This window comes from Mauremys mutica, chromosome 9 (genome assembly GCF_020497125.1).
Source record: "Mauremys mutica isolate MM-2020 ecotype Southern chromosome 9, ASM2049712v1, whole genome shotgun sequence".
NCBI lineage: Eukaryota > Metazoa > Chordata > Testudines > Geoemydidae > Mauremys > Mauremys mutica.
The window spans coordinates 23,984,322-24,000,424 of record NC_059080.1 but is presented as its reverse complement, the minus strand read 5'-3'; the positions used below and the strand labels follow the sequence as shown (position 1 = coordinate 24,000,424).

At 49.3% G+C, this 16,103-nt stretch overlaps 1 long non-coding RNA gene across 1 annotated transcript in view; it reads right to left on the bottom strand.

The window, feature by feature from the left end:
• Positions 1 to 14,104: 14,104 nt before the first annotated feature.
• LOC123377821 overlaps positions 14,105 to 16,103 on the bottom strand; it is a 31,968-nt gene continuing 29,969 nt past the window's right edge. The window contains exon 4 of the long non-coding RNA XR_006582345.1: positions 14,105 to 14,249. This is a non-coding gene — a long non-coding RNA (uncharacterized LOC123377821). The remainder of the gene's footprint in view (positions 14,250 to 16,103) is intronic.

The window sequence follows — 16,103 nt, the reverse complement described above, 5'->3', positions numbered from 1 at the left end:
GAGCATTCGCAGTCATGCCTGCGGGAGGTCCACTGGAGCCACAGGACCAGTGGACCCTCCGCAGGCACATCTGCGAGAGGTCCACCAGCGCCGCGGGACAGGCGACCGGCAGAGCGCACCCCGTGGCGTGCCACCCTGCTTGGGGCGGCAGAAATCCTAGAGCCACCCCTGTGTCCATCGAGTCCAGTCTCCTACCTCCAACAGTCGTGAACTCCAGACACATCAGAAGAAGGTTAAAGAAATCCCAATGGACAATTATGGAATGACATGCCTACAGAGAAATGTTCCTCCTAACCCTCATCATCTAGTGGATGGTTTATGCCCTGAAGTGTGGAGCTTTATATTCCTTATAAAACTATTATTTCATCTAATGCACCTGTGGATCTTCTCATTATCCATATAAATGTCCAATCCTTTCCTAATCCTATTAATTTCTTAGTCTCCATGATATTTTGTGGCAGTGAGTCCCAGAGGTTAAATATATGTTGTTTAAAAAGGTATTTCCTTCATCAATTTTAAATTTGCTGCCTTTCAATTTCATTGGCTGCCCCTTGTTCTGTCATTATAGGACTGCACTTCCCATCAAGAGACTTCAGAACGTGTTACAAGGGAAGTTCTTTCAGTGTTGAACAATTCTTGGCTACGGTAGCAGTAACTGAACAGTTGTATCCGCAGAGGCCGAAGGGGAACTGCAAGCCGAGCTGCTGAACCAGCTCTTCCTTTGGTGCATCTTGTCTGGGCTTGTGTTATGCAAGAAGGCAAACTAGATGATCATCTATGGGTCCCTGCTGGCCTTCAAATCAGTGAATATAATTGTACAGCTGTGAATCTACCATAACTTTGCAGATCTTCTGCTTCACACACTTTCAGATGGCAGCTGCATTCCCTGAGTCCTAAATCACAGCTCCTGCTGGAGAATATCACTACAACGGCAGGTGCCATTTGGGGACCATTCACATGTATATATAGAGTTAGGTAGGACTTTCTGGAAACATGAAAATGTATCTTTAAAATATTTATTCTTGCATTCATACAATTGTATCTAACACTCTACAGAACCAGAGTAAGTCACTGCATTTGTTGTCACATCGCAACAGGAGTGGGTAGCTTTGATCACACCTCCTGCACCCATCCACGTGTGCACACATGATTTTCCCCATTGTGCCAGATGCCCCACACAGAAGCTGATGGAACACCACAGAACATCATGCGGCTACTAGCAACAGGCACCCTGTGGATAGAATTGGGTGGGATTGTGAGTTAAATGTTGAAGCACTTTGTGTGAAGGTTCTGAGGAGGTTCTTAAGGGGGTGGGGAGCCCTGGAGATATCTTAGGGACACAAGAATTGAGTCAGTTCTGCGTTTAGGCATTTTCATAACTGTGTGATGGTTGGGGAATCCAGGACACAGGGCTTAATCTTCAGCTGGGGTGAACCAGCTCCTTTAGTGACACAGACACTGGCCTGCAACTCGGCCCAGGGATCAGCAAGACCTTCAGAACTTTTTGATAAAATGCCTTATTTCAAAGAATATCTTTAATTTGTACCAAACCATCACAACCAAGCCAGCCTTTCCCTAAATGCACGCCCTGAGCAGAGAGCCCCTGGAGAGACTCAGCTCCCATGCCCGGGATCTCCAGGGGCCCCCGGCTAGTCAGTGTTTTACTCCAAGACCTGCCGCTTGTCTGTGCCTTTGCACACACACACACTATCTGTCTGGGATGGATTCCAGCTAGGCTTTCAAGGAATCACTCAGGTCAAACCAGAAAATGACTTTCTAGTAACAACATTAAATATTCACCAAAAGGCGCCATAAATAGGGCAAGGCTGATGAGAGCTGGAGACAGAATCATTTCAGCAGCTGGGCCCCGGAGCTGCCCTCCCTGTCTTAAGAGCTGAGGATGACCACAAGCATCACCACCTTCAAGATCTGCCCGACTGCCAAAGCCTTCCCCTAGCGTCAGTGTCACACTGAGGACAAAGGGGCTGGCGCATGGAATCCATTGTAATGTTTGTCATGGCCGCTGGGGTTTAGGAGAACAAGAATAAATGGGCAAGAAGGGTGCAGTGAAATTTTAGGCAACTCGACCTGCTCACAAACTGGAAAAGATGAGAAAGCTCAGCTGCAGAAGGCAACCACTCCCTATGTGTTCTGTAGTTGCGTAAGGCACGTCAAAACCATGGCAATGTTTGTCTGTATAGATACCTCCTGAGACAGACAGTCACCTGGTGCAAACACTCGGAGAACAACTAACGTGAGTGCCTGGGACCTTAGATTCTACCTACAGCAAATCTAAGGGAGGAAAGTTACATCTCAGGGAACATGGCATACAATGCACTCGGCAATCAGCCTTCCATCTCTGAGCACAGAGCTTTTCTAGGTCTTAAAGAGTGAGCCTTAAGAAAAGGAACACAGAGATCACACCCTTCTATGTCCAGGCCACCTCTTCTCCCCTGCATCCTGTCAGGTGGCCTGGAGTTTAATGGAGCTCCCAGTTATGCCCTCCCCTCCTCTCCGGCTCCCAGGATGTGCCTAAGACATTGAAATAGCCTTTGTGAACATTAGGAGTACCCCGCCTCGATCCCTTGGGCATTTTAGAGAGCTCGCAGAAATATAGGCTCCCCCTAAAAGCCTGGACCAATGGCACATCAACCTGATGCACAGTGATAGGTAATAAGCGTATTACAAGTAGCCAGATGGATTGACACGTGGACAGGTGGACAGACAGATAGTATCTTGACTCTATCATTGGCCTATATTGGATGCTTCAGTGGAAGGGAAAAGAATCCAAAAGTGCAGTGCTGTCTGTGTGTTACAATGTCCGTCGTCCCCTTTGGAACGATGCCTCTACTGCCAACGTGCCTGTCTTTCCCCTACCCCCGGGGCCGGTGTAACCACTAGGCGAACTAGGCAGCTGCCTAGGGCGCCAAGATTTGGGGGTGCCAAAAAGCGGTGTCCAGCGTCATGGGAGTCAGCTGAGCAGGGCAGGGAGCGAGGCCTTCATAACAAACCTGCCCCGCAATGAGGGGCGCCACGCAGGACGGTCAGTGGGAGCCTGCGGCGGAGCAAGGAGGAGATAGCTGGGAGCGCCGACCAGCGCGGCCAAGGGACGGAGCCATTGGGGGAGGCAGGACGCAGTCCTGAGCTCAGGTGAGCTTCGCCCTCCAACACGCCGTGCCTGGGGCTGGGCGCAGCTGCCTCCTGGAGCCTCCTGGAGCAAGGGAAAGTGAAACAACCCTGTAGCGCGACGGAGGGGAAAGGGCTGGCACAGGTGTCGCTTCCAAACACCAACCCCTCCCCGGTGGCACCGTGCCAATGTGGGGAGCCGGCCCTGATCCCGAGGGAGATCCTCACCTGCTCCCTGGGAGTGCCCGGCTCTGCCCTCCTTGCCCTGAGTCCCCACCGGAGGGCGAAGTACTCAGAGCCTGGGAACGTTTAGAGACCCTGCGAGCTGGGGGCATCCTCAGCCTCCTCCTTGCTCATAGGTTCCCCCGGGCCAGAAGAGACTGTTACGATCATCTCCTCTGACCCCCTTGTATTAATTCTAATGAACAATGCCACATTATGCAGTATTCATTTTTTAAAGTTTATAATAAGCGATGCTCCGGGAGGGGGGGAGTGGGAAGGGAGGGGCGCAAGCTGGAAGTTTCGCCTAGGGAGCAAAATATCCTTGCACCGGCCCTGCCTACCCCAGTTACTAGTGACAGGCCAGCCTCATATGGATCCGCTTTTTGGATAGAAGCCAGAAGTTCACAGAATTTCTCTGTACCTCCTGACATTTCCAAGCCAGGCTGGAAATCTCATATGAATCTGGGGAGGTTTCCAACCTTCCTTGTGGGGCTGTTAATTGGAGCTGAAGTAGGAAGAGCCTCTCTAGGTAGGTTACCCCTGGTTATTCTGGATTGGCTTACAGCAGGATGTGCATATTCTGCATGAAAACAGGCAAGAACGGGAAAAAATAGGGTGAAAGGGTTAGCTATGGGAGCTTTCCCAAACCTCCTGCAGGCTTGGAGCTTGGAGTTTGGAAGAAAGGAGTGAGTCAGTTCTTACTTTACCCAGAGAGGGTCAGCCATGCCTGCTGACCATGCTTCCTAGTCTTGATCGGAAGGAACAGCCTTTCACTGCCCCACTCTTCATATTATTGACCACCACCTCCCACTCCAAATGCTGCTCTTTCCCCACCCTAGAACAACAAAGGAAAGTAGATGAGAAGTTAATCCGGCCTGCAGCTATTTCAGCGCTGCACCTGCCAAAGGAGCCTTCCAAACACTTTCATACATTTTTTAAACATAAACGTGTATTTCTATGGAAAACCAACAGCTTGGCTCAAATAATGGGATGGGAGCATTTGCTAAGGTCTGCTCTCTGAGCCCGGAAAGATTGTATGCAACTAAACGAGTCCGGGTTCCCCTTGTTTGCACTTGGGGAAGCCGTTTCTTATGGTAATTTGTGTCTCACTAAACATGAAATGAAATTCTGCTCTTCCTCTGGTGGCATCATCAAAATACCCCTCTGTTTATTCCATCATAATAGTTGCCTTGGTGACCGATAGCGATGTCACAGACAGGGAGTTCAGACTGCAGGTGGGGATAGGACACCAGAGTGACTCTTCATAAACAAAGATCTTATTTTCACACAAATGTCTCTGGTGCCACAAATGGGCAGGTGGGGGTGGGGAGAGATACTGAAAAGCAAACATGAGTGGAAGCAAAATGACTTGTAAGAAGGATGCTCCTGACAGCTGCCAGGCTGCGGTGGGACTCCAAACGGGCGCCCAAGGCCTCGCTTACAGCTTTCCTGGGAAGCCCCTCCATGAACAGAGTTGGCCCCAAACACCCACATGTTCTGGGATCCGGACTGAGATCTAGCTCCAACCTTTGCCATTGGCCCCGGCCTCTGTAATGAGCCAAATAGAAAACCCAGATCTGCGCATGGCTGCATTTGAGTCCCAATTTGAACTCTGCAGCTCAGGCCCATCATGGGCTAAAATCAAGCTCACATACATTTCTGCACCGTGTCCTTCCCAGTGTTCTCCTGACCCTCCCCCACTCTGGGCTGAGCAGGTGCTGGGTCTTCCCCTTGAATTCCCACCCAGTAGTTTGGCTTTCACTGATTTCTCTCTCACTCAGTTTGGTTTCAGAATCCACTTTACAAATGAGGTCATCGTTCTCTGATGATCCTCAGAAATAGTCCCACTAAACAGGGCAAAGCCTGCAGATTTCTTTCTTCTCCTTCTGCTGAATTGCAAAATGTGTTTTATTTCTGTAAATTAGAAATTCCCCAAAGGAAAGCCCGTATCATTTCAACTCGCTAGGCTGCCAGGCTCTTATAATGAGTAGGATGGCCCTGATTTGATGCTCGTCCTAAAATGATCCTCTGTTGCCATCTACTGCTGGAAACTGGGATCAGGTCTCCTTATTCTCCCCTGCTCACAGCACTCGGATACAGGGGGCCGTGGAAACTGACTCCATTATGTAGCCCATCTAATGCCCTCAGCAGCTGTTTCCAGCTCACTGATATGCACCCAGTAATCTGAGCTAAGGACATGACATCCTCACTATCGGCTGAGGGATGCCATGTTTCTGTGGTCACTGCTTCTCTCAACCCCCCATTCCTAGCAGCAACCATTTCACAGCATGAAAAATATAGCAAATGCAAACCAAAGAACTCTCTTCAGGGTGCAACACAACGGCCATCCTGATGCATCTGGGCCCTGCGGTTGTGCAAGCACCTCAGGTGTCACAGTGCCGTTCCCATCCTGGGGGGGTTGCCATGGAAACGTGGTTGAACAGCCAGAGATCTTCATTGTGGGATATTTGCTGCAGGATATGGCCTGCATCCTCAGCAGCATCTCCTGCGAGATTTGGGATTCAGAGCTCCAAGTCCAGGCAACGCACTGCAGGTTACTGCTGGGATTTACATTAATTTCACTTGACAAATACTTGCACAATAAGATCTAGCTACAGCTGGATGACTGAATGAGGCCTCCTGCACCAGAACGTTGGGATCCCCAGCAGCGTGACAGTTGGTGTGTCCTCTACTCCAGGGGGTGGGATTTCCATTTGGAGTGTCTCATGGCACTCTAATCACAAGCCCTCCTGCTAGCCCACTGATCTGAACTTTGCTTAGGCCACTCTCCTATTGCTTTTCCCCTCTTGATGCCCCGAAGGCTCATTCCGTTGTCAATGCTTCATTTTTAAGGATTTTGCTCTTGTTCTGAGTATGGCTTGGGGTCAGAGGCTGTGCAAACAAGCTTATTTTGAGGGGTTTCTACTGTGACCCACCACTCCTGCTCTCTTCTATCAGGCCTCGAACAAGGAGGAGGCAAGATGCCAAGTAGCCTGGCCCTGCTGTGAAGGGAAAGGGCGTGAGCTCGGGTGTGAATACGTCTTCTGGAGCTTCAGCTGGAGGTGCTGAAGCCCTGATGGCCAGTGCAGAGAGTATAGAGACTCAGGACACCATGGTTGGGGCAAATGGAAGACAGTGCCAGCCACAGGAGACTGCAGCTCACTCTGATTTCACATCAGTCTAGCTTTATTGACCTCTGATGTCCTTGATTTATACGTCCTTGATTTGAACCAGGTCCTCCATGGATTGGGAATGGGATGTCTGGTGGCACCCATAACTGGCCGAGGTCAGATATGGGACCTCTGCTGGCATTTGCATTCTCCTTCTGTCCCTTGACCTTGTTAATAGGCAGCCATCCCTGCTGTCAGGTCCTTATGAAGATGCAATGAGTGGCAGTCTACCAGTATCCCTAGCAGTGTGGGATCAGACTGCTGGGGCCATCAAGTGACCACTTGAAGAGGCACCCAAGCTGGCAAATATAGCGAATGAAGGTTAAAGAATTATGAAAATTTCTTTCTATCGTTTGCCTATGCACTGATCTCCGTGCCTGGATCTTACACTGTCCTCCTGGCAGAGTACCATGGGCTCCTTGAGCTGCTAGCACTCATCTCATGTAGCCACAGGTACTTCTGAGCAGCTGTGGATCCACACAGACTCTCACGGAAATGCTCAGAACCCATCAGACAAGTAGAAAATTGGTCAGCAGCACCACCTCCTCCCCTTTCTCCATCTGAGCCTAGGCTCTGAGTAGCCTGGTCCTGAGAATTGCTGAGCACCCTCAACTTCCATAGAATCAGGACCTAGATTGTACAATCAGGACCTAGATTGTGCTTTTCCCCTTAACAGGGTATGTTTCCCTCTCCTCCACTTTAAATGTCTCATGCTCTCCTGGAAGACTTTCCCCAGCCTCATCTAGGATGTATTATTGCCCTGGACCCCAGTTAGTTTCATCACAGCAGTGGTTTCCTTTGGAATGTCTGTCTCTCTCCTTGCTAGTTGTTCTGCCTCTTAAGTGTCCTTTCTGGTTCACCAACTGAAGTAAACTAAGCAGGACCCTGCATAGTTACGCACAGCCCCCAAGAGCACACTGGGGAGCCCTTCCACACATTTGCACTGCAGCCAGCATTGCTCCCAAATTGCTGCGGGCCAGGTTGTGGGCGCAGAGGCTCCATTGCCTGCAAATCCTGGCGCATTGCAGGGTGGTGCTGAGAAACAGCACGGCTCAAAGCTGCAGATCACCAGAGCAAGGTCTGCAAAATCGCTAGCATGAACAGAATCTACCTGTGAATCTGTGAAGGTGACGCATTGCTCTGAACCCACCGCCTTCCTGGGAATGCTATTAGCCTCTCTTGCAGCCATTTAGCATCGCATCCAGCCGCTCCTGTAATGCAGATGCTGCTGGACACTTTGCCCTCTGCTTGGGGTATGGGATATTTCTGATGTAACTGGAAATGGTTCTCATCTGGGTCTCTCCTGGGTCTAAGTCATGTCGTTTGAGGTTCAGGCCCATCATGGTGATTTCAGGGGTGAGAAAACTTTTGGGAAGGGCTTTGATTTCCACTGTGCGCACTAAGCAGAGATGAAAGTTTACATGGAATGGTACTTGCTTTGGGACTGGGTGGCTCATGGGATTTGGGAGCCTTTCATTTCCAGATCACACGTTCAAATCCTGCCCAGGTTGGTTGCCACAGTCTGGCTGTTCAGTGGCCTATAGGAGACTGGTTGATGATCCATACCAGTTGCCTAGTGACAAAGTCCTCCTCTCAAACCCCACCATGACAATAGATCTCTTCCCTCTCCGCTTCCTCTACCCCAATTAGAGTTAATTGGTTGCCCTCATGGGAAGATGCAGGAGAGAAGCTGGGGGCTGAATGGTCTGGGGAGCATAACCCCCGCAGCTGGGGCAAGCTGGCACATGGGGTCGGCTGGCACTGTACCTGTGGCTCAGCACCAAGGGCTTTATGCTGCAGTGCTGTTAACCAGCTAGAAATTCATTCAAAGGTTCCTAAAAGAAAACACAAAAGCGTATTTCGCTAATGGAGGGAGACGCCAGAGAAGTGACCTGTCATTTGTAGGGCAGGCCCTAGCCCCTCACTTCTCAGTTATATTGGACTGGATTTGCTTCATGAAAAAAGGCCCCTTTTTCGGCACAGGACCCAACACCTCCACTGCCTTTGTGCTCTTCATATCCCAGGGACTGCTTGGTGCCCCTTGGTCAGGACTTGGCGGTAAATACAGCAGCCTCTGGCCAACCAGAGGTAGCTGCAGAGCAGCAGTGTGTCAGGAATGCCCCTCAGAGCCGTAACAAGGAATTTTTGCGCCCAAGGTAAGGGCTGGCTCCAGGCTCTTCGGCAGCGGGTCCCTGAGTCCCTGTTGGAGGGAAGGACCTGCCGCCGAATTACCGCCGCCGTTTCATTCATTCTTCAGCGGCGGGTCCCTGAGTCCCTCTCGGAGAGAAGGACCCCCCGCCGAAGAATGAATGAAGCGGAGGCGGGAATTCGGCGGCAGGTCCTTCCCTCTGGCAGGGACTCAGGGACCCGCCACTGAATTGCCGCCGAAGAAGCGCCAGTGGTAGAGCTGCTGCCAAAGCACCACCGATCGTAGTAGAGCTGCGCCCCTCTGCTTTGCGCACCCAAGACAAGTGCCTCACTCGCCTCTCCCTTGTTACGGCACTGATGCCCCTAGCACACCAGGGCCAGAGGGGTGGCACAGAGCTGTAACAGCAGGCCTTTTGGCCAGCTGAGGATTGCCCCCAGGGAATTCTCACTCATCTGCCTGGTTCAAGGCAGTTTTACAGCTCCTTTGCATTGCTCGAGTGGTGCAAAGGACCACGCTGGGCTAAACATCTGCTCCATACATTCAAGGTGGTATTTTAAATAAAACTAGACCTTTCCTGCAAGGTGCCTCTGGAACCCTGGGTCTAGAGACAGTCACCCACTCTAAGAAAGGCAGAGCAATAGGGGAGAGCCAAAAGATCCCAACAAAAGCAACAAACATGGTTAGTGCAAAAGCAGGAGATGGGATAATTGCTACAAAGCCAAAATGATTCATTACCCACCCAGACCAAACCTCAGTCCTCATGAGCAGACAAGGGGAGAGCTTTTTGCCTCGTAGGTTTGTACATAATGAAAGCAACAGAGAGGGATGATCTTCCAACTCATCTGAAGGAGCAAGTTGGTCTGGAGCTGAGCATCAGGCAGTTTTGTAACCCTTCCACACAGATATAACTAGGAGACAGGTTTCAGAGTGGTAGCTGTGTTAGTCTGTATCAGCAAAAAGAACAAGGAGTACTGGTGCTCCTCGTTCTTTTTACAGTTAGGAGAGTTACTGTCCACTGCAAATGTATTGCCTTGCCAAAGACAACCTGCTGATCTTCTCCATGCCAGAACAGGAATGTTCCAATCTCCGCTTCCCAGGCAGAAACTCCTACTGCTCTGTATTTCAGTGCAGACACTGCAAGAGCAGCAGTGTTTGCACTGAATACTTCTTCCCGTCCGGCCCACGGGCCTGTCTGTCTCAGTTTGCTAGAAGAGATTTCAAAATTGGCCTCCCCCTCCTGAAATTGCTTGGGCTTCCAGCCTCTGAAAGAGAGAGGGAAAGATGTTCAAGTCCAAGGCAGTTAGCAAAGATTAATTGGATCATCATCATAACCATCAGCTGACATTTAGGACTGGGTGACAAGCACACTTCCTTATATAAGGTAAGGTCTAATCTACCTCCTCTAGGACACGTACATCTTTCAGCGTATGGGACTGTGGTCACTCAAGGAGGCAACAGAGCTAAAACAGATGCCAGACATTGATTCTTCCCAAGATCCCCAGGGACTGACGACTACAGTTACTATCACTATCGGTCTTCCCACACACAGCCCCTAGAGAGGACACAAGCTCCTCCAACTAACAGCTAAGACAGCAAAAGGACAAATGCTTTCGTTTCCAAGTGCACGGGTTTTATGTTCAGGTATTTCTGGAATGCACCACAGTAAGGGGCTGTGTTTTATTCGTCTGGACGTGCTATTCTTCTGGTAGTGTGATGTAATGTTGCTATGCACTGTTATAACAGCTGTTGCATTCCATCCAGCACTGACTGCATTTCACTGATGGATGGAGTGACACGTCTGTATTCCTTACCTATGGTATCTCTATGGTGTGTTGTGTGAGGTATGTTGTGTTTTGAGATCCTCAGATGAAAGGCACTGTAGAACTGCAAAGGATTGTTATTTGCTGCTGCTCAGGCAGGTGGGAACACAATGGCTCAACCAGAGGCAGGGCAGGGCAGGGCAGGGCAGGGCACCTTTCCTTTCCCTTTATTCAGGCTTTGTCAATTTCTAGGTAGGGCACTATTTCTTCACAGGAATGAGTCCAGTATTAACAAACCATCAGCATCACAGCTGGCAGCCACATGTGTTAACTCCAAAGCAATTAGGACTTTGTGAATTACCAAAAGTCTGGGACTTAGGGTTGGGAAAAACTGCTCAGAAAACCATGAGATGTGACCCAAACCTGGAGCTGAGCCTTTTCTGAGGCATGAAAACATTGTTTGTTTTCTTCACATTAGTTTGCAATTTTACCCCTCAAAGAGCACAAGCCAGGAGAGCCCAAATACAGTGGCTACAGCTTTGCCTGGGGTACAACTGGCCCATCATAGCGCAGCAGACCCAACTGTTATTTCTGGCTCCTTTGGGAATCTCCTGATCTGAACTGATCTCCAGCGCAACTGAACAGAAGCAACAGGCTAATAGACTTTTGGGTGTTTATCCTACTAAAAGCCTCTCGTGAAGTTACCTTCCAAGTTGAGCAGTGTCATTATCCCCAGTCTGAACTATAGTGGGGGGAAGCAGGGGTAGGTGGCCCTGATTCTCTTCTCACTGACACAGGTGTAAATCAGGAATAATTCCACGGACATCAGTGAAGTTACAGAGGTATAAGAGGAGACTCTTGCACTGGTTAGGCTAGTGGTGAGCTATGACTTATTTCCTGCTACATGTTTCTCTTTAGGCCTGATCCTGCACTCCCGGAATTGATGGGAGGTTTGCCACTGACTTCAGTGAGAGGAGGATCAAACCCTTTCTTGTTATTCAGCTTCCACCTCCCCTTGTCCACTTTGTTCACCACTTGTATCATGTCAGTTCTGAGCTCTTCGGGGCACGGGGTGTCTTCACTGCTATTTGTCTGTACAGGGGCCACCACTGTGGGGCCTTAATCCCTGATTGGAGTTCCTGGGCATTGCCAGAATACAAATCATTAATTATCAGGCCTAGATATGAAAAACGGCAAGACCCTGGGGATTTGGCAGCTTAACCTTTTCACTGAGCAAATTAACACAAGGGGCCTGATTGGACTCTGATGCTTCCCACTCGTGTAAGCCCACTCACTTCATTGCGGCTTCTCAGATTTACACTGGTATAAGTGAAAGCAGAACGGGGCCTTTTTGGATACCACTGGGTACAGCTGATCTTCCTGAGACAGCGTGGGTGAGGAGCAGATTGGCTAGGACATCGCAAACAGAGAGGAGAAAATTGGATTCTTAGAGAGGAGGGTTATCTGGGGTCCACAGGTGGGGGTGGCAGTGGACAGCTGCCGGGATGGCGAGTTGGAGCAGGAAAGAAAGAAATTGCAGGGGACTATAACACCAGAGCAATAGAGCAACCTCGCCGGAAGCACCCCAAAGGGCCCTCTGTGCTCAGAAGCCAGGTGAAGAAGGCTGGGAATGGCTGGGTCCCTTCCCAGGAGGAGGGTGTAAGTCCTTCTGATTTTAACTGGGGGATGGCAGGCAAGCTATCAGGGACTGTCTGATGCTGATGATCTGTGGCTGGAGGCTGATCAAGAGAAAGATGCAGCACTTAGGAAGGGAAGGAAGAACTCTAGCCAAGGAGCCTTCTCAACAAGTGGATTCTGATGTCGCAGAATGGGGCCATAGCACATCAAATGACCCTAATTAATCAGTGTGGCTGGAACCTTTAATGTCCAGTCGTTACTCATTTCTCAAACACATCTATCCACCAGGCAGAGACTCATTCTGCTCTCCCACTCCTGCTGGATGGAACCGTCTCAGTTTGAATGGACTGGGCCTGCTGTCACTTGGTGCTGGGATGAGATTAGAGCCAGGCAAGAATTGGCCCTGTCTGAGGGAGATTCGTGAGAAATCCCAGTCTCTGGAGCTTTGTTTATTCATGTGTTTATTTTTAACAAGCTAATCCTAATGCTCCTCCCCATTCTTCCTGCTATAACTCAGCCCAGGCCTTGGTTCACTCCCATCTTTACTCCTGTCGGCTCCCCCTCTTCAGTCACCCTCACTCAAAGCTGCCAAGCTCACCATCTTCTCCTGCTGCACTTAATCAGTCTCCCCACCTACCTCCACTCTCCTTCCACATCTATCTGAGAGGCCAGGGTTGGCTTGAAGCAAATCCCCAGCTCCAAATACTCTGATCCTGATCCAGACTTTGTGGCCTGGCCTCTATTTTTAAGGCTCTGCACAGCTCGTCCCCTCTCTACACCTCTTCTCTAATCTCCTACCCACCCCTTGTGCTTAACCCATAGCTCATCTCCTGGCTGTTTCTCCTTGCTTCCTTCACCCATTCCTGACCTGGTGACCTCTTCCACCCCACCCCAGATACATGAAACGGCCTCCTAGTCACTATGCCCTGAAGGTCAGATGGGCTTATGGGGGGCTTATCTGTGCCTAGGCCTTGTGCTGGCCCTCTACACAGTGGCAGCAGCCACCCCAGATGACTTGACACTTTCTGTCACTGCGATTCTGCCCTTTCTCTCTGCTGATGCTCCTCTATCTTGCTGTCCAGTGCTGAGATTAAAGTCCTGCTTTCTCGCCATCAGTTAAATTCACTCAGGGTTATTGCCCTTTTTTCTGAATGGAATCTGTGCAGTTCTGCATTGTGTCAAAGTTTCTAGATGCTTTATAAATGAGCTGGAGGAATCATATGAAATATCAGCCTGTCCTCTTTCGCCAGCCCTTTTTATTTGCATCAGTGAGTCCTAGGGGTCACATTTTGGATGCCATGAAACATAGGCATAACACCTGCCAAATAGGCATCTACATACGGTACATTGTATGTATGTATATGCCTTATATACATTGTATAAATATATACATTAATAGGTTGTCTGAATTGTGGCTCAACCTGAACACCACCCCAACACATGTGAGCTTGCCCACACACTCTGCATTTCTTCTGAGTAAGAATAAATTGCACAGGAGGCTGTGAGTAAGAGCTATGACTTGGTCAGGACTGCTGCATGGGCCTTATTTAAAGCCCACTGATGTCAATGGAAAGATTCCCAGTTGACTCTGGATCAGCCCCCATGTGCATATGAGTATAGGCATATGAACCAGGCCCCTTTCTCTTTGCCCACCCCCTGCTACGCTCCTCCATCTGGTGCAGAGCCGATCCTCCTTGTGCAGCCAGGCAGACTAGATTCTCTGCATGCTTCCAGACAAGCCAGCGTACGGGTGGCATTTTCTGATATATACTCCTGCAATGGTGCAGATTAGTGTGTGGATTTCTGGTGTGCACACATACAGAGGGCAAATCTGTGAGGCTTTTCAGAAGGCTGGGATGACAGAACCCCCTCTGCTCTAACAGCAGTGGGACATGCTACTGTATTAAATATTAATCAATGGAGGTTTGCCCAGTGCTACTTCAAAGATGTAAAGTGCTGAGCCTTCTTCTTCTCCTTCTTTTAAAAATTAAAATATAGAAGAGTTAAGAAGCATTAAGGATGAATGAAAAGCTGAGCAGTTTGTGCAAAGGGGCTTTATTAATTATAACAAACCAATGCGCTCACTTCAAAGATGCTTTCTGGGAACTCAGATCCTCCCATGCTCTGGCATTCACTGGCATTAATCCAGATATTCTTATTCCTTTCAGGTGAACAGTTGAACAACTAGAAGAAGAAAATACAACTTTTCAGTATCATGAAATATTACCATTCTGCAGACTCAGTCTACTGACCATTTAAGAGATGAGATGTATCGGTTTGCCCATAGACCTTGATTTATCACAAATACAAAAGTCCTTGCATGGTCCATATAAGTTAAAATTACACTGCTCTAAAGCAATATTAAAACCCACATCAGTTTTTATACATCTATGCAATGCTTTTTGTCCATTTCTTTGCCAAGTTCCCTCCTGTGTCATTTCTCAGAAAAAGCAGGGAACAAATTGCTCCAATATGAGCTGAAAAGTAGCATACTGGGCTTTTGTTTTCCCTCCCTTCAGTTGAAATCCTTTTCTCTGCAATTTCTGGAAGGCACCCATTATAATTAATATTACCAGGAACATGTGAGTACAGTGACACTTTAAGGTTCCTCAGCAGCAGAAGCAGCCAAGCGGATAAACTTGGAGGAAACAAAGATTGTGTTTTAGTAATAATGAAAGCAGCTCATCCTTGGCTCATGCATTTCATCCCAAAGTGTTTCAGTGTTTTACAGCAGCATGTAAAAGGATCATTCACACACCATTGGATTGCAGTCACCTCTGGGGTGGAATGCAGCAGCTGTTTAGCAGAACACAATAAAGCTAAATGATGCTTCAGGTTAGCTAGGGGAAACTTAGTCCAACTGAAACTGTAGCAGGAATGTAAAGAGACAGAATGTAATTACCAAGCTGGAACAATGGGGATAGTCCCTGACAGTTTCAGAAAGTAGCATGGCAAACCTGGTCAGGTCTAAGTGCTCCTGGGGGAAAAGAGGTAGGCTGATTGGGGAAGTGGGCACAGCTGTGGCCACACCCAATCAGGCCACAGCTGGCCCTGATATAAGGGCTAAGGAGCTGGGTCAGTCTTACTCCAGCCTTGGAGGGGGAAGGACCTAGCTGCTGGGAGTATAGGGTACCTGAAGCAGAGCAGTCTTGGAGAAGGGCAATAGGAGGTGGGAAGATCCAGCCTGGCAACTCCTCAGGCTGAGGCCTTGTTAGGGCCTAAGAAGGTACTGCAGTAGTGCAGCCTGGGAATAGGCAGAGACAGCTGGTCCAATCCCCTTGACAATGATGAGTGGGCATTGCAGATGGTAGTTTGTCCCAGAGAAAAGGAGCTAGATGATGACTGGCAGTAGCCACTGAGGCAAAGTGGGTGTAGAGGGTTGGGGAGACCCAGAGTGTGGGGGCACCAGGGTCTGGGAGGGACATGGGGGCCTGAGGCAGGAGAGACACTGGCCAGCAGGAGGTGCTCAGAGGCTGGAATTGAGCTAATTCCCAAGGCAACCAGCAGGAGGTGCTGTGGCAGTGAGTGCTCCATCTGCTACAGCTACCCTGTGTATGACAGACTCCACCTCCAGCAATGTAGCAACCCTTAGTAGTATGGCCAGGGTTGGCTGAGTGCTGAAGAAGAGAAAACAGCATCGCTTACAGCCCATGTAATTTATACCAATGGTTTCTAAGCAAAGTGATGTCCAAGTTGTCCTGAGATGCCAGGAGGTCATTAGACTCTCTCGTTACACCACTTCCCTGTCATCATAGGCCAGGCTGATAGTGTCCCCAGAAATCTCCACCAAGGTCAGGAACCAAGGTTACAGACATCCAGAACTCTTAAATTTTGAGTTTTTCATTTTCTAATTTTAAATCCCATCTATTCCATTTCCAGGGGAACAGAGGGGGAGGCAGGACTACTTCCTAGAGTGGATTCTTTAAGCTTTGCCCAGTTAATAGAGCTCCTGGCCCTGCTATTCAGCCTAAATATCCCTATGCTCAGGTTCACCCCATTTTGCCTAGCCGCCTCCCCTCACACCCTGGATAACCCCCA